Here is a 23,839-nt window from a genome sequence, read left to right as displayed (position 1 = left end):
ATATTCCTCAGTACTTATTTGAGTAAGTACAAATGAACCTTAAAATAAAGGTGTAAAATAAATTACACGCTTTTTTAATGTGTCATTTTTACAGTGTAATATAATATATTTGTATATATAATATTAAATATATTATATTTTTAAGAACTGAGTAATAGTAAGCAACTACATGTATTTAGGGGTTCGAGTCAAATTAGGATTTGGTTGTAGGTTAGTTTCATGTAATTATGCATAATTTACTATTATTACTATGGTAAATAAGTAACAAGAACACTGTAAAATAAAGTGTTACCAAATAAAATAAATAACCAAAAAGAACTCTGAACGGGCTACAAAATGCAATGGTTTATATTTATTAATATAGAAGGTCAACAGAAACACTGAGCCTGTGGCAATGACCTAAATCAGTTCACCTTCAAATTCACAGTAAACATTGATGGGGTATGACAATTCCTCCTTCTCTCTCTCTCTCCTTCTCTCTCTCTCTCCTTCTCTCTCTCTCTCTCTCTCTCTCTCTCTCTCTCTCTCTCTCTCTCTCTCTCTCTCTCTCTCTCTCTCTCTCTCTCTCTCTCTCTCTCTCTATCTATCTGTGCATACTCACTCACATCCATCATCTCTCTGTTCTCAGGCAGTGAGAGAAGCCTGCTTTTCTCCTTCTGCATTATAGGTTTTGGCCTGGAAGAATCAGTCATGGTCCTGAGAGAATCTAATGTGCTCCACTCTTGCTAATGATCAATCCATAAAAAAACATCAGTGCTGGCATGCCAGTACCAAGACCTGAGTCTTGCTGCCCCATCCCTCTTCAGAATAGAGCTCTCAGCAATCCACAGACTTCAAATATTTCAGTAACATGGCCAATATAAGATCTCTACTTTTTTTACTGTCTCTAAAGGAGTGGTTCACAACTGCTGGGGATGCAAAAAAAAAAAAAAATAATAATAATACAATAAAAAATACTGACTGCATGTAATTGTAGAATGTCACAACAATTAAGTTAATCAACTATTAAAGGAGAGGAGAAAAAATGTAACATATATGTTCTTGTTTCTGTCAACGGTTGTGTGATCAATCAAAGTTTACTGTATTTTGACACAAATTCACCTATCATTTGCGGCAAATCTTGTTAATGCTTTAACAAAATTGTCATGTTTCCTCTCATCTTGTAGTTTTAAGAATTATTTTAAGCCCAATGCCTTTTTGCCATTTTTTTAAGTTTATTTTTGTGCAATAAACAAATATTGTGCTACAAAAATATGTACAATTAGGGTAAAATATGGCACAATTATGTTTAGTGAAAGGTAAAACTTCCGAAATCTCCGTGCGTGAACAATGCGTGACGTAGACGCGCGAAAAGATCACTTCTGGCGTAACGTTGGAAACGGTTCAGTTCGGTTCAGTTGGACATCTGATTCAGATCAGTTCGACATATCTGTTAACAAGAGGTAAAAAACTATATAAATACTGTTCGGTTTCTCACACAAACCGCTCGTTTCGTGTCTTAGGCCATCAATGAGTACTTACATTCACGAGTCATTAAATCATGTTTACTTTTGACTTCTCTCTGCATACTCTTTGAGGTGGACCCCCTAAACCTGCATTATATGACTGACAGACAACACCGGTTTGACCGAAAAATGTCTAAATTGAAAATACTGTGAAAAACAAAGACAACTACATCTTGGATGCCCTTGAGGTAAGTTAAAACATATCAAAAATTAATTTCAAAGTGAACTATCCCTTTAACTTCCAAAAAGCCCTTTTGGACTTTATCTTAAACCACAAAAGAAGCAAAGATCAATAAACATCAAATGATGTGTCATTCTGTTCTTTGATGGGCAATGGTGTTTTTTTTTTTTCATATGTGTCAGCATTTGATTTTAATTTTCGAAACATTACATTAAAAAAGGCTGGTAAATACAAATTAACAGCCTTCAATGTCTGCAGATCATAAGTGTCTATAACCACATACACACTGTTAAAGGCCAGACATTAAGTGTTCATCTTTTACTTTTAAAGGCACACTGTGGAACTTCTCAACCTTTAATATTACCAAAACCCATTGTGATGGTACATCGACTTACAATAGGTTGAATGACAGGTCTGCCATAGCCTGACTGTGTCTGTATTGCTTTTACTAGCACTATGTACACTGTCAGAAAAAAAGGTACAAAATCTGTCACTGGGGCGGTACCTTTTCAAAAAGGTACACTTTTGTACCTAAAGGGTGCATATTGGTACCATAATTGTACAAATATGTACCATGAAGGTACCAATATGCACACTTTAGGTACAAAAGTGTACCATAAATGTTCCAATATGCACCCTTTAGGTACAAAAGTGTACTTTTTGAAAAGGTACCGCCCCAGTGACAGCTTTGGTACCTTTTTTTCTGAGAGTGTAACTTCGGGTTTCGGTTAGGAACCAGAGCACAAAAAGAACTACAAAATTCGACCGCTTTACGGCATACAGTACGTCACTTCCCCAATCACCTCCAACTTCCTCAGATTCTGACGTGAGAGCTCAACTCGTGTTTGATTGCCGTAAAGAAAAAGGGAGAGTGAAAAATTAAAAGCCAGGAGGAGGTCCAGCATTCGCTCGCTGGCATGAGCTAAAGGAGGTGGAGGGTACCGATGCTGATGCTTGCCTGCACACAAATGCCGTTTCCACGGTGACCCAGATAAATCACATAAGCAGTGTATTTTCTGGTATTTCGGGCACAGTCGAGGGTGATATGACTGTAATAAAAATGCCCACAGCCCAGTGTTAATTTCTGCAGACAAACACAACCCGCCAGTGCAGGGCTCGCACAAATAAAATCGATGTCAATGGTGCATTAAATGTAACTTTAGTGAACGTGCCGACAACTCAGTGCCTAGGACAAACACTACACACGACATGTCCCACGGTTTCGTAAAAACGAAACCAACACGCATAAAGTCAGCTCAGGCCGACAGTGTTTTCAGTGCAGTGAATGTGCCCACTGTCCCGCACCCACATTCACTCACAGACATCTTGCCCCGCTAAGGGAATCGAGCGAGGCTAGGCAATTCGTCGCGATCGGCGCGCCCCCCACCTCAAACACTCCAAGCACACACAATCTAAAGACACGGGAGGCTGACTGGTTGACTTTTGCGACATTGCTGCAGAGCTTGTGGCCAGGTCGAGCGCCACTAGTGGCCAAAAGCTCCGCAGTGTGCCTTTAATCAGGCTTCAAGCCTGATCAAATCAAATCATTTTATTGACTCTTTATTCGATCTCTCTCTTCTTTTCTTTCATCCAAAATTTCTCTAAAATGTTTAGTTGCTCTAGTGGAAACCTGCTCATTCAGAAGCCTGTCTGGAAACCATGTTGGACTGAGGTCACATAAATCAGGTGCTTGGCTTACAGCCCAGGCGAGTTTTCTACAAGAAGCATTTCATTCAAGACAGTAGACCAAGTCTGTCACCCTGCAATGCGCTGAACAAGAGCAGTCTAAATAATCTGCCAAGAAGCTACATCACAGATTGCATCTCTCCAGCATATCTCTGGGGATTAAGCTATAACAAAACTATAACTGCCATTTACTCCCTTCAAATGTAAATGAATTCTCATCACTTTAGAATAACCCCTCAATCATTCTGAGCAATGGTCTAGAAATGGTTTATGGAAAATTCATACATCAGCTCACTGTATGATGCAGAGTCAGATGCAATTAGGAGAAATGTCTATTCCAGCAAATTCAGCAAGTCTAGAAACCATATCATTAATGGTTTTCACCTGGTAGCCCAAGTTTAAGGATATAAAATTGGTCAGGAGAAAAAGGAATAGTTCACTCTTGGACTGAGAATGCATTATAAATTGCAATCTAATTAATGCATTTGATTTGAATTAAAATTACAGTAGAAAACAGGATGCAGAAATGCAATTCAAATTGAAATTTAAGAAAGAAGAAAAACATCTTTGAATTTCAGTTTATTTTATTTAACTATTTTTTTAAACATCGAGACTTTTAAAACTTTAACAAGGCGAGGCGCTTCCATGTTGTGACTCGTGATATAGGCCCTATACGCTATACTTCTTATTTATCAAATCCAGGCAATTTGTTGATGAAACATTTATTAAAATTAAGATACAATTAATACAAAACAGAACTATATGCGACTACAGTTACTTGAACTATTTTAACGTTGTCTGCCGGCAAGTTTCAATCCCTTGGAAGCCTATGGAGGAGTGATCTTGCTCTCAGATTTCATCAAAAATATCTTAATTTGTGTTCCGAAGATGAATGAAAGTCTTACGGGGTTGAACAATAATTAGGGGTTGAATCAGTAATTACTGACAGTAATTTTCTTTTTGGGGTGAACTATCCCTTTAAATATATTGTCTTTGTTTCTACATTAGTGGAAATTGAGGCTCACATTATTTACATTTTTATTTACACACAAAACATTAATTGCTAACATTTTGACTTATATAAAATCATAATCATACTTATATAAAAATTTGAATTAAATCATTCTCTAAAGTCTTGACGATCAGCCTCTATAAACAATAAAGAAAGTTAGACATTTTTATTATAAATAAACTATTCTTTTTGGCAGAATTCATCATTATAATCAAATTATTTCAATCACCATAGTCCTTAAATGTATGCATCCAGGAAATGGGATTCAAATCGAAAACAATTTCCCCCAGTGTGTGTCCCCCCAACACTATCTCACGACCAATTCGTACGAATTCGACGCATGATTAAAAAGTGTCTAATTCGTACTAATTCGTACGACCTCACTCGTACTAATTCGTCCGATTTGTCTAAACCCACGTGATGGTTAGGTTTAGGGGCGGGGTAAGGGGTAGGTCATTCGTACGAATTCATACGAATTGGCCAATTCGTAAAATATGTACGATTTAGCAAAATCGTATTAATTCGTACGAGTGAGGTCGTATGAATTGTTACGAATTAGCCACTTTTTAGGCAAGGCAAGGCAAGGCACTTTTATTTATAAAGCACGTTTAAAACAGCCACTGCTGACCAAAGTGCTGTACAGTCAGTTCAAAAAATATAAAAAATACATAAATACTCCAACCAACATAAACATAACATAAGCACATCATAAAGCGCATCATAAAATTACATTTGACCAAACGCCAAAGAGAAAAAATAAGTCTTTAGTGATGATTTAAAACTATCAACAGTGGGAGACAGCCTTACATGATCCAGCAAATCATTCCACAAACGTGGAGCAGCGACCGAAAAAGCACGATCCCCTTTTAATTTCAGTCTAGATCGTGGCATAGTAAGCATCAACTTGTTCGAGGACCTTAAAGGTCTAGAACACTTCCTATGGAGAAGGTCCACAATGTATTGGGGCGCCTGACCATTTAACCCCTTAAACACATATAATAATACCTTGAACTTGACACGGTATTCGACTGGCAACCAGTGAAGCGAACCAAGAACAGGCGAAATATGTTTTTAATCATTCGTCGAATTCGTACGACTTGGTCGTGAGATCGGGTTGGTCCCCCCACTTCTCAAACCAAAGTTACGCCCTTGAATAGAAGGATAGAACGATAGATAGAAAGATAGAAACAGCATTAATATTTTTGCCTAAAGTATTCCTTTAATACAATATGATTTCCTACATTACCATGAAGTTAATGGTTTGTGTTGAGATAAAATGTTTTAAAGCATATACAACTGTTTTGAATTAGGTAGGTGAGAGCCAGGAATCGTCTGAAAACATATGTTGCCAAAATTAATTTGGCTCTGATGCAGTAATGTTAACGTAAACAAGAAATTCCCCCCATTTATTTATTATGCCACTAGGCAGACAGAATTCTGCCATTGAAACACACAGATCAAGACAGCCAGAGAGAGAGTCACATTTCCCCAGAGCCTGAGTGGGCGTGTGTACGGTGAGTCGTGCATGTCTTCAGTCCCCCTTGCATCACTCTCCCACTTCGGCCTGCGCGTCATGTGTTGGGGGAGGGAGCATGGACGTGTGTGTGTGTGTGTTGTCATGATTATGTGTTGCGTCATGCGTGGGGAAGCGTAAACACTAGGAAGCTGGAAACATTTTTCCTCTCCCACCATTTGTCGGTGTGTGGGTGGGCGGGTGGGTGTCTGTGTGGGTACACATGGCCAAATTGGGCTGAATATTCCTCTAGACATTGTTACAGCACCATTCTCACCCTTCTGATTGCTCAGACGTCGTTCTTTCAAAGCTCGGAAGACGGAAAGGCTTTTTCATTTATGTTTCATGAACAAAATATCAAAATCAAATATGAAATGAATGAAAATGAGAGACGCAGTATTAAGATTAAGAAGCATGGCATCTTATGCACAGAATACATTGGCACATGCTGCTATGCTTAGCAGCATATTCGGTGGCACATCCGGTTCTGATTGGCATGTGCCAGTGGATAGTGGCATGTGCCACTAAAATTTGTCATGTGCCACTGACATTGTTTCGGAACATGTTGTCATATGTTGTCGCACCTCCAAAAGCCTAGTGACACACGTCGCTTTCTCCGGTGCATCATGTAGATGTTCTACCATACGCACTGGGGTGTGTTTCCCGTACAACTACAGTATGTAGTTCGCTGCTTAACTACCATAGTACGATGCATTGTTGGAGAAATCAACTAGCAAGTCACAACTGTTTCCCGAACCCCATTGTCGCAAAGTATCTTTCAACCATGTTGGTTTCGCATGTGGTGGAGTAATAACTACTTTTTTAATGAAACTATTTGAGATCCAATAAACGCTAGATTTTTTATATAAATTACAAACATGTCATCTGAGGACTATTTCTAATTGTTCTCAGTTATTTTGCTTCAGTACCAGACTCAATATTTGGCTTTGTTCTTAGTAGAGCATGTTCGCACATGCACGGTCTTCAAAATTGTTTTTTTTGTTGTTGTTTTTTAAAAAACTAAAAGACGTAAATTACATTTGATGTATTGTAAATAAAAGGCACCGGTTTTACTGAATGTTCAGCCCATTCTCATCCTTTAGCATCACATAGAACGCTATATATGATAAAACAACGCTATACTACGCACATGGCACCCTTTATCGTTAATATAACACGCAAACCCAAGTCGTTACAAATCCTTTAGCGTAATATGAGACTACCCTACCATACCCCACACCTAAACTTACCCATCACAGCACGTGTTATATTAACAATAACGGGTGCCATGTGCGTAGTATAGCGCCGTTTTGTCATATAGCGTTCTATATGACGCGAAAGGATGAGAATGCGTTGGAATGTTAGCTTGCTTATTTTGCTCAAGATAAGGATTTATTACGTCCAAATGTGATGTAATGTAGAATTTATGCCTCTAACCACAGGTCGAGAGCTGTCGTTCAAACCCCACAACTTTGCGATGTTTGCGAATGTTCGTTGGAACGATTGTTTCAGGGAACACCAACTCGTTGAACTATGCTGATAACGACGGAACTTGCAACCATAGTTGGCTAACGAAGCTTTCGGGAAACGCACTCCTGAACAGTTCAACCATAATGTTATGAAGAAATTTTTGAGCGCAAAAAAACCCAAAACAAGCATAAGTACTTTATTCAATAACTTCTCGACGCATGCGTGTGGTGCTGATGCAGGCGTTCTTTCGTAGAACCCAGAAGAGCTGCACTGTGTTTACAATGTGAACAGTGTCAGAGACTGACACGGAACAGAAGACATTTTTTAATGAAGTCGTTATTTTTATTTTAGTTTTGTTTTGTTTTTTTGCGCAAAAAAGTATTCTCGTCTCGTTACATGGACTGTGTTTAATCCCTAATGGGAACGACATGAGGGTGAGTCATTAATGACAGAATTTTCATTTTGGGGTGAACTAACTCTTTAAAGTCCCCGTGAAAAAAATTGCTTTTAGGATATGTGAGCCATAAGGTTATCTATAAGCTAGTGTGCTCCAAAACAATGACATCATTTGCATTTAGAAGATATAAACGTTCAAAACCAACAGTCTTTCACGTCTGCCAATAAGGATCAAAAATTGAGGACATGCACTTCATCCTCTCATTAGATTTTCTGTCCAATCAATGCTCTCTATCTAGAATAAATTATTATTACATAATTCCATAACATTTGTTGTGCAATATTAAAGCAATAGATGAGAACCACTAACCACATATTAACGGGGACTTATTTACATCATAAACAGACATGCTGCGGCTAAAATCGGTCACTTTTTCACACTATTACCATTTTCTACATGGCGAAAAGCATATAATGTATTATATAGGAGACAGGGAATGATTTCGAAAGTGTAAATATGCTTTCCACTGGGGCGAAAGAAGTCTGGTTTCAGGTTAATATCACACGAACCGCCACAGCGTGCACACTATCCGGTCCAGAGACACGATAGAGCGGATCATAGGCGTGGGCCTTTAAGCACAGCCATTCACGTAAAGTAGCCTTTTTGACAGGTTTGGGTGACTTGAGGCAAAACGCACAAGATATGTATTTGGAGTAAAGAGTGCATATGCTTATTCAAAAATGTAGTCTATTAGAGAGTTGCTAATATATTTATACTCAGTCAAAGAGCAATTAGGCAAAAAGATGATTAGGCTACAGCAACTATTTAGTCTGCATTTTCTCAATCACTTTACACCACTGCATACATGTACACATTTGCAGTATTTTCCAGATAATATTTCATTTATTTGCTTCAGTAAAATGGCAATATAAAAGCCAATCGTTTCATTTAAACGGCTTTATTACACTTCATGTTTTTGTCACACACTATAATATTGCTTTCCTTGTATTTAGGTTGTAAAAAGACCATTAGGGTTTCCTTTAAAAAAATAAATAAAATGGTTTAATGAAGCTTGACTCTGGACAATGTATAGCTCTTTTTTTGTTTGTTTGTTTATATGTGTGTGTTTGTTTGATTATGTCTGGGGATGTTGGAGCAAGTCTTTGCTCCTGCTTTTGATAAGCTCTGCTGCTTCACTGGTTATTCCATCAAGCATGCCTAAACCTTTTGACATTTTTCATGTCCTTAAACAAACGTTCTCTCTTTTAGCCTCTTTAGGTGTCTCAGCTTCTCATGTGAAAACAAATATAGTTATATAGAAAAGGATGCAAGCTCATCACTGCAAACAATATACATGTACAAACCCATGAGTACACAAACAAATGGACAAGCTAAAAGTTGACACATACACATTCACACGTGCACTCATCAAACAAGGTCTTGCAATATGAATATATTTGAAGCACACATGCTGGTATTATTAACTGGATGTTATAATCTACTATAATCTACACACACACATAAACACAACCAAAGGAAAACATGCACACAAACCTCTCTGCATGTGGAGTACAGCAGAGGGTCAGGCTGTAATCAATACTGTAACTTGATCACACACTGTTTGCCAGTTTCATTAAATTTAAATATCTACCTCACAGAGGAAGAAGATGGACTGGGTTGTCCAGCTAGAAAAACAAATAGCCTGACAGCTAGTTCACAGTGGTCAACCAACCCCCATCCTCCATCATATCTGCAGGCCAAGCGTGCATGATGTAAAGCTTGCATGCAGGAAAGTGTACTGTTACACCGATGAATATATTGAAGTCCAAATACAAAGTCTAGAAAAAAACACTTTTCTATATCAATAATGAAAATACACAATTGCAACTACTTACCTAATTTTAGCCACAACAAATTAATGTTGAACGCATACAAATAACCCAAATCCCGTGTGTTTAATGGCGTTAAAAAGCTGTTAAATCCACAGTACATCAGCGTCTCCCCTTGTCATCCATATTCACAGGCAGCTACTGCACTGCCGCCACTAACTCTGATTTTCCTCACCACTGACCATTATCAACCATCAACCTAAAAATACTCTTAAAGCGACAGCATCTCTCTCTGTATCCTGGCATTCTTTGGACACCCTTCCAGCTGACTAGGGACTGCCCTAATCTCCTCCTGCTCATACGGACCAATCAGGGGCAGGCAGGAAGTCAGTAGTGATGTGTAGAGAGAGAGCGAGAGAGAGAGAGAGCGAGTGAGTGAGATAGGCAGCTGTGGATAATAGATATAGAGGGAGCATAGACAAGAATCAGCAGGGGATTATGTGCTTAAAAGATCCTGACTGGTTTATGGAGGTTTTGAGAATGGCGTGGGTGGGTTTTTACCATTACTGGTTCAGCTTATGTCACAGAAAACACTATATAATACAGTTTTATATATTGTATTGTATAGCCTACTAGAGGGCAGTTGAATGCTTCAATCTGATTGGTTGGTCTTGACCGTATTACATGTTCATATCACATCGGCAAATTATTTAATTTATTTCAAAGGTCCTCACAGCCTACAACAGCAAAAGAACCAAAACCCCACAACGACACTGACCAAGCAAGTAAATATAGATAACAATAGAATAAAAAACGATGAATTATTTTCATGTTTCAGTCCTTCGTCAATTATTCAAGACATTATTATATTATACAGACAACCTTCCTCTTCCAGAATGTCTAGAATTGATAGCAGCTCCCTGACGCCCACAAATTAGATAGATAGATAGATAGATAGATAGATAGATAGATAGATAGATAGATAGATAGATAGATAGATAGATAGATAGATAGATTCTCCAATGACATTCTCAGAATAAATGAATGAGATAAATCTAAGAGTGAGAGGATGTTTAAACCACGAAGGCTTGACCGATGAGGCTTGTTGATGAGTTTTTAGGTGAAGTGCTTACTGAAGCTGCATTTTCCTGCCACATGCTGTCCTTGATGGAGTAATGCAATAGCAAGGTCTAGACACTAAGCACTGTATAATTGACGAAGTGTAAAACAAGATGGGGATAAAACCTACCTCAAAAGTCTTGCCCTCGACTCTCAATGTTGTTTTAATGAGTCACACTCTCTCCAGACCTCAGGCATATCATTTAGTAAATGTTTGCTTTTGGGAACAATGTGGATACAGACCTCAAAATGTCTTCAAGCTGAAAGCAAACAATCAGAGACCATCTGCCACACTGTGCGCTTGACATTTGAAAGATTTGGTTACAAATCAAAAGTTATTGGGATTTCAGTATTGCTTTATATCATATATATATATATATATATATATATATATAGAATGATGGGGAAGTGAGTTATAGTTTTTATGCAACTAAATGAACTCTCATGGCTCCTGCTGCTGACCATTAAAATGAGATTTTGTTTTCCCCTACGGTTCCTTTAAGACTATGTACTCTCTTTGCATGTGAAATAACTTGTAGTGCATTCTTGCTGTACAGGTTGTGGATTTGCTGTTGAGTCCAGTGTAGCTGGTGCAACGCCGTCTTACATTCTTTTTGAAAAGTCTGCATCAAATCAATCTGACTTGAAACGTGAAAAAAAAAAACAAAAAAAACATTTTAGGCCAGACTGAAATTATCAAGGACTTGCCATCATTTAATGATAATAATAATAATCTCAATCAAAACTTCAGACATTTATGAAGCACTGCAAAGGCTTTGTTGATGCTTAAATATGGGTGTTGATGCTTGATCAAATGTTTATGCATTCACAATGATATTCGCTTTGCAGCTTAGTCTCTGTTTTGGACTGGAGGGGAATTTCGCAGCATGCTATTATTTCGAATATTTTAGGGGACTTCAAACTACACATACAATGTTCAAATAAAAATGCAAAGCATTTTCTAGTGGTGCAGCACTGAGAAGTTGCTTAGAGGTTCATAATTGTTCCCTCTCTATGATTTGGAATAACAAAGGCAGGTGCGTAATGACACTGTTCCCAGCATATGGAGTGCAATGTTAACATCTGCACTGCTGAATGCTTTTATGTGACAGGGCTGACAACTGCAGCCATCACAAAGAACAAATTAGTGAACAATACTGCTGGATTCAGAGTTACCTATTCAACTTCAAAACCATCAGAAACACATATTTCCCTCTTCAAAGAGCAGCATTGCCAAAATGAATCAAAATAGTTGTTTTACACTTGGATTTTCCAGTTCCTTGGTTAGCAGTTAAAGGGATACTCAACTCTTTTTGGAAATAGGCTCATTTTATAACTCCCCCAGAGTTAAACAGTTTTGCCATTTTTGAATCCATTCAGACGATTTTCTGATATTTAGAAGGATATCAGGAACCAGACAGTTTCTGGTCTCACTGACTTCCATAGTATACATTTTTTCCTACTATGGAAGTCGATGAGACCAGATACTGTCTGGTTGTTGATATTCTTCTAAATATCAGAAAATCGGCAGAATGCATTTGAAAACGGTGAAACGAAACTTTTTAACTCTGTGGGAGTTGTAAAATGAGCCTATTTCCAAAAAAATACCAAAAACAAGCAGTGTTAGCACAAACATATTTTAATTTGAATAAAACAACATACCATCAGACTGTTTGATGATACACTAACAACACAGGCTCATTTGGAAATATGTGCCTTGATATGTGTATGATACCTCCATCTCTTCAAAATGATATTATGTATTTCTAGCAAGTTTTGCGCAACGGGCTGAAACGCATTCTCATCCCAGGGCGTCATATAGGTGACGCTTTTGAAATTGCGTCTAAATCCAACACACAAGGCACCCTTACGCATCAATATAACACGCTTCGGGTTCTGGGTGAGTTTAGGTCTGGGGTAGTGTTAGGGTTAGACCACTAGGTGGCGCATATATATCTGCGTTTCATATTGACGCTAAAGGGTGCCATGTGCGTCGGATGAAGACGCAATTTCAATAGCATCACCTATGACGCCTTGGGATGGTTTTGCGACACTTTCAAAGTGAAATGGCCGGTGCGTAAAACTAAATGTACCACCTACTCTAAATCTAACCGATAAAGTTAACAAAAGCAAACACAAGATACAAATGCATTTGCTAAAGCAGCCAGCTTTTTGACTTACTAGGAACCATATAAAAAAAATTAAGTCTTTCTTAATTGATAATCTGCCTCTGTAATCAAAATTGTGAAATTAATACAATTTGTTGGTACAGAGTGCATTTCACTGCAGTAAATGCAGACAGAGGCACATTTTCCCAATGGTTGCTAATGAATGTCCTTGGCCTTCTCATCACATCTCAAAACAACTGAACTCGATGACCTTGAGTGTCATGTCCCGGTTGTTGTGGAAGAGAACACAGAAGAAAAATAGCATCACTTTTCAGGTGTAACTTTCATGACCGGGAGAGAAGTTATACTTCAATATCACCTTCACTGGCTCTGCATGCCCACGGGGTGTAAAGTTAGGGAGGTTACTGTAATCCAGTGCTACACTGAGAGATCGAGTCTCTTCTCAAATATTTATGGGCCGTCACTGCCACACAGCTGTTGCCGCTGCTACTGTCCAAACACACGCTAGCTGGCCCGTGGTCAATGAGAACGTGCCTGTCACTCACCAAACTGATGCTCTCTCATAATATAGCAAAAAAATATATACATTACATTCGTCACTTCAGCAGCTTTCCGAGGGACAGGGTCTGTATAAATGACACGTGTTGGGTTAGCTGAATTTATATGGGCACCTGTTAGAAAGGAAATAAATGCAATGAGAATAGTGTCATTGACTTCTATGATTCAGCTGTCAGATGTTGTGATGTAAGACTGCAATGAACCATATATTCTAACATGGAATACAACCTCTCATGTTAGATGACTGAAGCTGAAGTAATGAGACACTCTGTCCCTTGCACAAACTCGATTTGCTCAGGGAGCACACATCTTAGCCAAACGCTTTTCATCACTTGTATCACTTGATATCCGACGCTCACAGATTAAAGCTTTAGAGCTTGAGCTGACCAACTGGACGACTGTAAGAGATTGTAAAAACACTGTAGGTCTTGTTCTCTAACCGTGAGCATAGATTAACCTGTGCGATTATTTCCATGCAGAGTCATCCTTTAAATTGTTCTACATTAACAACATTTTTTAGAGCTAATTTAAATATATAAAGTATAATGTAAAACAATATACATATATACACTCTCACCTAAAGGATTATTAGGAACACCATACTAATACTGTGTTTGACCCGCTTTCGCCTTCAGAACTGCCTTAATTCTAGGTGGCATTGAATCAACAAGGTGCTGAAAGCATTCTTTGAAAATGTTGGCCCATATTTATAGGATAGCATCTTGCAGTTGATGGAGATTTGTGGGATGCACATCCAGGGAACGAAGCTCCCGTTCCACCACATCCCAAAGATTCTCTATTGGGTTGAGATCTGGTGACTGTGGGGACCATTTTAGGACAGTGAACTCATTGTCATGTCCAAGAAACCAATTTGAAATGATTCTAGCTTTGTGACATGGTGCCTTATCCTGCTGGAAGTAGCCATCAGAGGATGGGTACATGGTGGCGATAAAGGGATGGACATGGTCAGAAACAATGCTCAGGTAGGCCGTGGCACTTAAATGATGCCCAATTGGCACTATGGGGCCTAAAGTGTGCCAGGAAAATATCCCCCACACATTTCACCACCACCACCAGCCTGCACAGTGGTAACAAGGCATGATGGATCCATGTTTTCATTCTGTTTATGCCAAATTCTGACTCTACCATCTGACTGTCTCAACAGAAATCGACACTCATCAGACCAGGCAACATTTTTCCAGCCTTCAACTGTCCAATTTTGGCAAGATCTTGCAAATTGTAGCCTCTTTTTCCTACTTGTAGTGGAGATGAGTGGTACCCGGTGGGGTCGTCTGCTGTTGTAGCCCATCCAACTCAAGGTTGTGTTGTGGCTTCACAAATGCTTTGCTACCTCAGTTGTAACGAGTGGTTATTTCAGTCAAAGATGCTTTTTATCAGCTTGAATCAGTCGGCCCATTCTCCTCTGACCTCTAGAATCAACAAAGCATTTTCGCCCATAGGACTGCCGAATACTGGATGTTTTTTTTCCCTTTTCACACCATTCTTTGTAAACCCTACAAATGGTTGTGCATGAAAATCCTAGTGACTGAGATTGTGAAATACTCCGTATGAGAATAACATTAATGAGAAATTGAACAGGTTTTCCTAATAATCCTTCAGGTGAGTGTATACATGTATATATATATATATATATATATATATATATATATAGTATTTCATATCATATATGTATGATTTTTTATACACGTGCACACACACACACAAAAGAAAAAAATCAGCATACCTAAGGATACTTGTCAACATTATTAGAGAATGAGACCCAATGTCTTGGTGACATTGTCCAATTTCAACTGTAATTGTGATTTATGATATGGTGTGTCGAGGTGTACATGCCATGCAGATCTAAACGTCAAATATATGGATTTAAAAATAAATATTTCCTGCGGTGTCTCTTCTTGTATATTTTGAGCTGTCAGCATGTGTTTGCTGCCTAACAGATGTTATCTTTTTACAGAGGAATTGTCTTGATTATGTAATGTGTGTACACGAGTATGTGAGATTACAGAGCGGATATGAAGACGTGGATACCCAAATGGAGGGCTATAACTCTCAGATTAAACACATTCCATCCTGACAGTGGTTAGATAAGCTGTTCCTATTTTATAGAGTGAAACAGAACAGGGGTCAGTTGAGACACATCGATTTTGATATTCTAGGGGATGCCATTTAATCCAGCAAGGGCAAATGTGCTTGTCCTTCTATTTTGAACACCACTGGATTTTTCTCATTATATTTTAATATCAACATTTTAGGACTGACTGATGTCAAAAATGGCCTACAATTGTTCTTTCTCCATTTTTCTCCATTAAAGCCATGGAATGCTCTGAACTCATATCAGTCAATGAATGAATTAATGGAGGCATTTATATAGCTCTTTTCATATATGTACTACTGTACACACAAAGCGCTTTACAATTATGTCGAGGTCTCTCCTCAACCACCACCAGTGTGCAGCGTCCACTTGGACGATGCCACAGTACAACAACGCCAGTGTGCTCACAACACACCAGTTATAGACCCCTTTTGCGCTGACGTCACAGTTGTGTCACGGCGCTAGCTGGAGGCAAAACAAAGTGAAAACTGGAGGCGGAAAATACAAACCAGCACAGATTCGGCTACATAATAAGGAGCTTAAATTATTGTTACTATTACTAAATGTCAAATGTCTTGTTGTGTTGTTTGGTACAAGAATTGATGAAAAATGAATATGCTGTATCTGGAATTTTTATTTCTAGAAAATATTCACATCATTAAAATCGCACCGTAATGTCACTCTTTACATTGTCGTCGTCCCGGCGTTGGCTCGGCAGAACTGCGGATCGTACATGCAAGTCTTGTACAGGACCATATAGGCATCTAAAGATTTATATACCCTCAGTTTCTCTTTACGAACGGTTTCTCTATAAGGTAGGTGTAGAAGTCAGGCCACTCAGGTAAAGTATCCGAGGTAGCGTATCGTTAATCCTGTCAGATCGTCCATGCATTGAGTGAGCGTGTAGGTGGCTACAGGTCGGCAAATCTGGTTCTGTCCGTTAAAAATAACAATCACAGTCCTGGACACTGAGTGACCTTACACATTAAGATAAAATCGGATTTTCTCCAGTCATTGTTAAAAAACAAGCTAACAATACTTGCTAACTAGCATTAGTGAAGCAGCCAGAGGGATCGTTCTGCCTCCACCTAAGCTCCGCCCACAAAAAACGTCACCATGTTTACCAACTGAAAAGGGGCCTATAGGTGGAGAGAGAGTGATAGAGCCATTTCAGTGGATGGGGATTATTAGGAGGCCATGATTGGCAAGGGCCATTGGAGGGAATATGGCCAGGACACCAAGGTTACACCCCTATTGTTTTTATGAGAAATGCCATGGGACCACAGAGAGTCATTACTTCAGTTTAATGTCTCATCTGAAGGACGGTATGTCACAGTGTTCTCCCCAGGACAAAGATCATCAAATCAAAACTAGTCCAAAACTAAAACTCAAAATACTGCTTACAAAGCTCTTAGTAGCAGTCTTAGAAAGCAATAATAAAAATCGACCCTAATAAGCCATCATCATTGCCAAGTATATTATGTCAAACGTTCAACCTTTGAGAAAATTCAGGCCATGACATCCTTTAAAAGTAGCCTATAATTCTGTGGGAAACCCTTAGACTTGGCAACACTGCAGTGCATGACTCACTAAACACATTGGCATTACAATTTATCAATGAATGTCCCACAGGAATCTGTTTTCAGCCCCTTTATATTCTTTCCACCAAATTACTTCGTTCTTACAAATGCATGCATTTATTTTGTATGTGATGTGCTGACAGCATGCAAATGTATTCAAATAAACCAGTTTTATATGAGGTCAGTCTGTCTACATGACATCTATGATATATATATATGAAGAGTTCAGATGCAAAAGCCTCTAAGTGCCATTTGAAATTCTCTTCTAGAATGATCATTTTTATCAAGCTTGTATATTTAAGTTCAGTAATTTTACTTAAATGGCAATGAAGATTACCTATGAATTGTCATTTAAGTGAAATTACTGAACATAAATATACAAGCTTGATAAAAATGATTATGGCCTTCTCGGTGGCCCTCCTTTCTGGCGTCTCGCTTCAAGACATCTGCGAGGTGGCCGGGTGGGCCACCCCGCACACCTTCATACATTTCTAGAGTCTGCAACTCCTCGTGACGCCTGGCGCCAGAGTGCTCGCGTCCTAAGTGTGCCTGGTCCTCCCAGCTTCACACTAGGACGGGCGTGATTTCGGTGTGGCATAGTGGGCATTTCGTTCCCCAAAGTGTCATGACGATGACGCAGTGCGAGTTCCCTCGAAGGGGAACGTCTCGGGTTACGACTGTAACCCTTGTTCCCCGAGAAGGGAACGAGACACTGTGCCTCGTCGCCTCACCTATCACAGGCAGAGCGCTTGCTTCATCGCAAAATAAAGCTAATGTGTGTGTTCTCTGGGCGTCCCTTTGTAGCTTCCGGTTATGCCGTCATCTACTATGCCATGACGCAGCACCAATCAGGACTGAACAGATTTCATTCATGTTTCAGACGCGCGGCGCTGGGGGCGTTCCCCAAAGTGTCATAACGATGACGCAGTGTCTCGTTCCCTTCTCGGGGAACGAGAGGTTACAGTCGTAACCCGAGACGTTTTGCTGTATGAAAGGAATTTTAGCATCCTTTTTGCCACATTAAGGTTTGGTAGTATAATATGTGTATCCATAATACATTTCAGTCCTCTTTTTTTCAGGGCTGATGAATACTCAAACTAGTCCTCTGCTTTACATTTCTATCTCTTCTGTCTCTTTTGGTGCCACTACCTCTCTTCTCCATCTCTCTGAGTCAGTGTCTGCGTGCTCACGCTGAGTTGTAGTGGGTGAAGCGTCACACAGGCAGATGAATTGTGGGTATTACTTCCACTCCCTCGCTGTCCTCCTTCATAACTGTGCTCCAGGCTGTGTTAGTAAAGTGGAGCCTTTAGTGTATGAGTGTTGAGTGTGTTTGCGTGACTGTATATGATGTATTACTGTGCTCTGCAGAGCAGGGGACTGATGGCTATCCTATGTGACCTCTGTTCTTAACATCATCAGAAGCAGCTACTGCTGTCTTGAAAAATACAAAATGTTCAGGGTTATCCAAAAGCAATTTTCTGTCTTCAGTTAACAGGTCTATCTAAAGGGCATGTACATTTTTAATGACAATTTCATTATACACCACCATTTAAAGGTTTGGGTTCGGTAGGTGTGGCAAACAGGGCGGGGCCGAGAGCCCTGGGAACAGAATGAGGCTGGTGCCGAGAGTTATGATGAGCGTCACACCTGACACAAGCACCACAGAGGGGAGAGGACCAGGCCTGTTCTTACGTTGTGGGTTTGTGCGACAGTCATCCATGAGGTGCTGTCGCTTTACCTTCGTTTTTTAGTGTTTCTTTACTTTATCATTAAAGGGTACTAGTGCAAAATATTTTTGTGTGTGTTTTTAGCAATTGTTGGTTTGGTGCTTCTGCATTTGTGCAAAACAATTGCAATTGCATTTACTACAAATGATGGCTGTGAAAGAGACTGCGTACGCTAAACAGCGTAGCTGACTTAAAGATTCAGTTAACAAATGAATAAGAATGTTTATTTTTAAACCACAATTTTTAAACCACAAACCTCTGAAAATGTTAGAATGTTTATTTTTTAACCACAACTTCAATGTGTGCTTCTATTACAGATATATTTACCAATACCATACGTCAAACTCGGCACTGCACTTACTCGTGCCCGTAGCAAGACACTTGTCAAGTTTGAGATCCATCGGACTAACGGTTCGAGAGATATGCGATTAACAGACAGACACACACACACACACACAAACACACAGACAGACGTTCCTGTAATGTATAGATAGATAGATGTTAAACGCCGGTTTCCGCCTCTTTTTTCCCTGAACTTGAACGTTGTTATAAGATTTCATTTTTTTTTTAAAGTCCCCTACGCTCATCAAGGCTGCATTTATTTGATAAAAAAACAAAAAAACAAAGTTATGTCATGAAACTCTAGATGGCGCAGGCTGGGAGGTGCTTAACTCTATCTGTTTGCAATCATATCATTCTCTATAGGGCACAGCTGATCGTTTCCGGCTGTATCAGCTTGCTGCTCAAACTTCAATAGCTGGTCAGCATTTGCTATGGGAGTTGCAGTGTGCAAACCCTCCACCTTCCCAAGCTCGACCTGTTTAGATTTGCTATGGGTAAATTATGTATGCTATATTGTACAGCAGCAGCATGTCTTAGTTTCTCACAGTAGCAATAGCAGCAGCAGCAGATCTATTCTGGCAAAAAGTAATTATTGCTGTTAAATTTGAGAGAAATGATTTGGGATTTATCCTGCTATATCCTTGCAACATTTGGAAAAATCATCTTTTTAACGGATTCTGGTAAAATCAGCCTGGGGTTTTAGATAACATGTTTGCTCAGCCTCCTTTGGCATCATTCTGAAGTCAGAGACAAGTGTTTATTTGAGAGCTGATGGACTTTGATAAAGAACAGTGGGACTAAGCCGTGCTCTGTGATGATATCAGCACCGGAGCATCACATGAAAGCCTTTCAAAGGATTTAACTTGTCTGAGAGCGTGAGAGTAAAGCTGAAAGAGAATGTCAGCAAAGATTACAAATAATTATTAGTACTTACAATGTGTTTGATAGATTATTAAAATGGTAACTCCAGGTAGAGTAATTGGAATTAAAACGGCAGTCAGCTCTCTTTTATCTTTAAAAATGCTACACTGTGTAGTTAAGTATTTACTTACATAAATATGTCCTCATTGGTGTAAAATTACCTCTGCCAATGATCTAACTTATCCTTGTAAGCGAACGTTTTCAAATGTCGAAACGAATTTCACACGTTTTTTTTTAGGCCAAAACATTTTTTTTGTCACATACAGCATCATACACATACAACATCATTTTGTCACATACACGCTAGGTGCCTGTCCTCTGAACACACTTTTAAAAAGCGTGGTCTCAGTAGACAAACCAGGTTCCACAAACGGCAACAAAAAACAAACTGGGCCGTCCCGCACCAACAAACAGGGTTCCAGCCAATAACTGACAAGAAGGATTTGGGGGTGGGGTTTGGGGGCTTAGTGTGCGGATGAGGAGGAAGGAGGGTCTAGCTAGCCTCCATTTTGTTTGAAAATACTTTGAAAGTCAACAAGAAGTGACATCACCCAACATCACTTGGAGCACCTTCAACATGCATTTGAAACAGTTAGGTGCTGGAGGCGAGCACTATTCGTGTAAATGCAAAATACAATTTCACCACTAGGGAGATGGGATATATTTTAAAGGATTAGTTCACCCAAACATAAATTCAGTCATCATTTACTGACCTTTACAATGTGTCACACCAAACTTCACTGGTTCTTAAGAGCTAAATTTGAAGGCAATATTTTTTTTGTGAGAACCATTTTTATTGTACGCAATTTGAATTCAAAAGACTTGCAATAGAATAGTTAAATGGGTTACTTTTATGGTGCCTTTTTTGTTTACAAATCACAGTCATAAAATCACAGTTACTCTCAAATCAATGGTGAGTAAAGAATGACTGAGTTTAATGTTTTTATGTTGGAATTATCCCTTTAAGATCCCCAGATTTGATTGTAAAGTGCTCTGAGTGCACAGTTGTACATATGAAAGTGCTATATAAATGCCTCATTCATTCATTAATAATGGACTTTATTTTTATAATGCACGTATGTTGCTGCAGATTGATCAGTGCTACATAGCATCGCTTTACCAAACTAACATTATTTCTTGCTCTATGAATGTATGCCGTGCCAACTATTCACGTTGCAATCAATTCCTGATGTTTAAAATCAAGGTATCAGAATATTCTTAAAAATATGTTAAATTATAGAAGCAAGATGAATTGAAAGCAAAATTCACGTTAAAAGGGCTTCATCGCTCTTTACAATCAAAGCTGAGTGTGCTGGAGGGTCACATGCAAACATTAAAGGTTTTTGGTGACCATGCTAAATGTTAGGAGGATATCTGTGTGTTAAGAAGAGATAAGACACCTCCACAAAATGCTGCTGCACTGTCAACGGATGCCTTTCATCTACAAGCACACCACATTCACACACTTTTTCAGGAATCTTTTATAAAAAGAAGTCTGTGGGCGAGGTGAGTAAAGCTAAAGACAGGAAGCCGGCTGTGAGAGGTGTTCTTCTCATGAGACGAATGAGTTCAATAAACCTTGCTTTGAATGAATTTGAGCATACACCCCAGATTATGAGTGTGTGACTAGTTTTCCTTTCAAGAGACTAAAATTAACCTAAATCTACACCAACAGAATGAAAAGAAGTGCTCCGTAAGAAAAGAAGAACATGCGTATCTTCAGGAAATGATTCATAGATAACTTTCAGATTTGGCACCTCCTTTATATTTTCAAATTCTGGGTCTGTTAAAAGACTCAAATAAAAACTGACCATCAGGTCATAAGTTTCTTGCAATTCATTGTGTTAAAAGGAATGAAAAACATAATAAACCATCAGTTTTTATAAAACTGCCACAACCAGGATAAGTTTTTTTTTAAATTTTTTTTTTAAGAAGAGGCCAGGAAAAGGAGGCCCACGGTAGAGTTCTCAATGGGCCTGAAAATTATTACCGGAAAATTATAAGCCCGGACCCGATGTAACCCGAAACATCAACATGAATTATCTGCCCGAACCCGACTCCCGCGGCCCGACTCCGACGCGCTCTACAATCTATTGCAGTTGCGGCGTCTATTCATTCTGGTGAAATCACAAAATAAAATGCACACAAACTTAGAAAGATTGACTTACTAGTCCATCAACAAGAGCGCCTGGTCAGCATCACCGTTGCATCCAGTGCTGCTTTTTAGCTCGCGCCAATAAGTGAAAATCCCGACCGAGTGGGACTCTTGTCAGGTTTCTCACGCGGTCAGGTTCTCTTTTCCTTCCGACCACGTTTTCTTTGCTTTTTTGTTGACAACTATTTTCAACGGAAAGTAGCTAACACCATGCTTGTGTAACTGGAGTAAAAAATGCACTTTTAGTAATTCATATTTTCAAATTAGCATCTTTGTTTTTATTTATCATTTAATGGTTTTGAGTATTTGTGAATTTTATCTCATCGAGTTATTTTCATGTATTTTTATTTTTGCGAATGTTACCTGCGGAAATGACCCTTCCTGCACACTATCCTTTCTGTTCCTCCTAAGCTTCCGTAGCGTACCGTCTCCCTCAGTCTCGTTTTGCACTACTGAGAAAGGAAGCCAGAAGGCAATTAATGTGCATTTGTACTCTACAGGAGTCAATAAATTGTGAAAGTCATCATATCCTGAGTCGTCCTTTACATCGCCTGACCAAGCCCGTTACACCTGTTTAAATAAAAATCTTCACACAATAATAAATAAAAAGAACTCAAACAGCCAACCAGCGGGCAGGCTACGAGTTCTGAAACAAAATAGGCCTAGCCTACAAACATAATCATATGCTTATAATAGGGATCGTGGAGAAAGATCAGTGTGTAATTCTACATGAGAAAACGGTTCCTGTACTCCATGTTATGTTGAAATGTTCTAAATGTGAGCAAAACGGAGGACTGAGGAAGCAATCTTCATTATAATGTATGCAGCATGTTTATAGTGAGGCATTATCAGCGACACACTCGGGTGACTCTCACTCATAAATGAAATACATTATTTCCATTGCAGACTGGCATACATATTGCTAATTAGGAGGTCCATCTGAAATAAGCAGAGATGAGAAGAACGAGCAGGAGAACTGCTGTGGTGGAAAGCGACAAGGCTAAAGACAGACAGCAAGGTCTGGTGAACCCGACTCTGAATATTAATACTGCATGTGATGGACCTCAATGAACACAAACTGCATCCATCCATCATGTCAAAAACATGGTTCTTCCTATTATACCCTTAGCTCCAAAGCGGAGTTTGATCAAGACATATAGGATATACTTCACATTTCAAGCAAACATGTACAAATTAATTTACCTAATACAAATTCTGTCATGAATCTCTAGATTGTGCAGACTGATAGGTAACTCAATGTGTTAGCGATCACATTGTTACTACATAGCTCAGCTGATTGTTTGCTAGTGTATCAGCAGCCAATTAGCTTGCTGCTCAAATATGTGACATTGTTTGCTGATAGCAGTCTGCAGCATGATTTCAGAAACCCTCCTCCTTCCCCAGCTCCACCTGATCTGCTATAGGGGTTATTATCCTATATGTGCAGAAGCAACAAGTCTGTCTTGCTCACAATGTCTTGCAGTAGCAAGTCTCCATACTTGCTCTGCAACAGCAGTAGTGTAGCAAATCTATTCCACCAAGAACAATTACATTAACACTGCCATATCCATTACCATGCCAATCTCTCAGAGAGTTGTCATG

The 23,839-nt window shown here is 39.1% G+C and overlaps 1 protein-coding gene across 6 annotated transcripts in view; it reads right to left on the bottom strand.

Annotated features, from left to right (window-relative positions):
* pclob (piccolo presynaptic cytomatrix protein b) overlaps window positions 1-9,802 on the bottom strand; it is a 103,198-nt gene extending 93,396 nt beyond the window's left edge. For 3 of the 6 annotated variants that reach the window (XM_089116330.1, XM_089116333.1, XM_089116334.1), the window contains exon 1: window positions 9,660-9,802. The gene's annotated coding sequence lies outside the window, so the exon portion shown is untranslated. The remainder of the gene's footprint in view (window positions 1-9,659) is intronic. The other 3 variants (XM_089116329.1, XM_089116331.1, XM_089116332.1) reach the window with 1 other exon arrangement.
* Window positions 9,803-23,839: the final 14,037 nt, after the last annotated feature.

The sequence above is a fragment of the Pimephales promelas genome, chromosome 10 (assembly GCF_988280905.1).
Source record: "Pimephales promelas chromosome 10, fPimPro1.hap1.1, whole genome shotgun sequence".
Lineage (NCBI taxonomy): Eukaryota > Metazoa > Chordata > Actinopteri > Cypriniformes > Leuciscidae > Pimephales > Pimephales promelas.
Note: the sequence above shows the minus strand (reverse complement) of the source record. Positions and strands in the feature narration are given on the sequence as shown.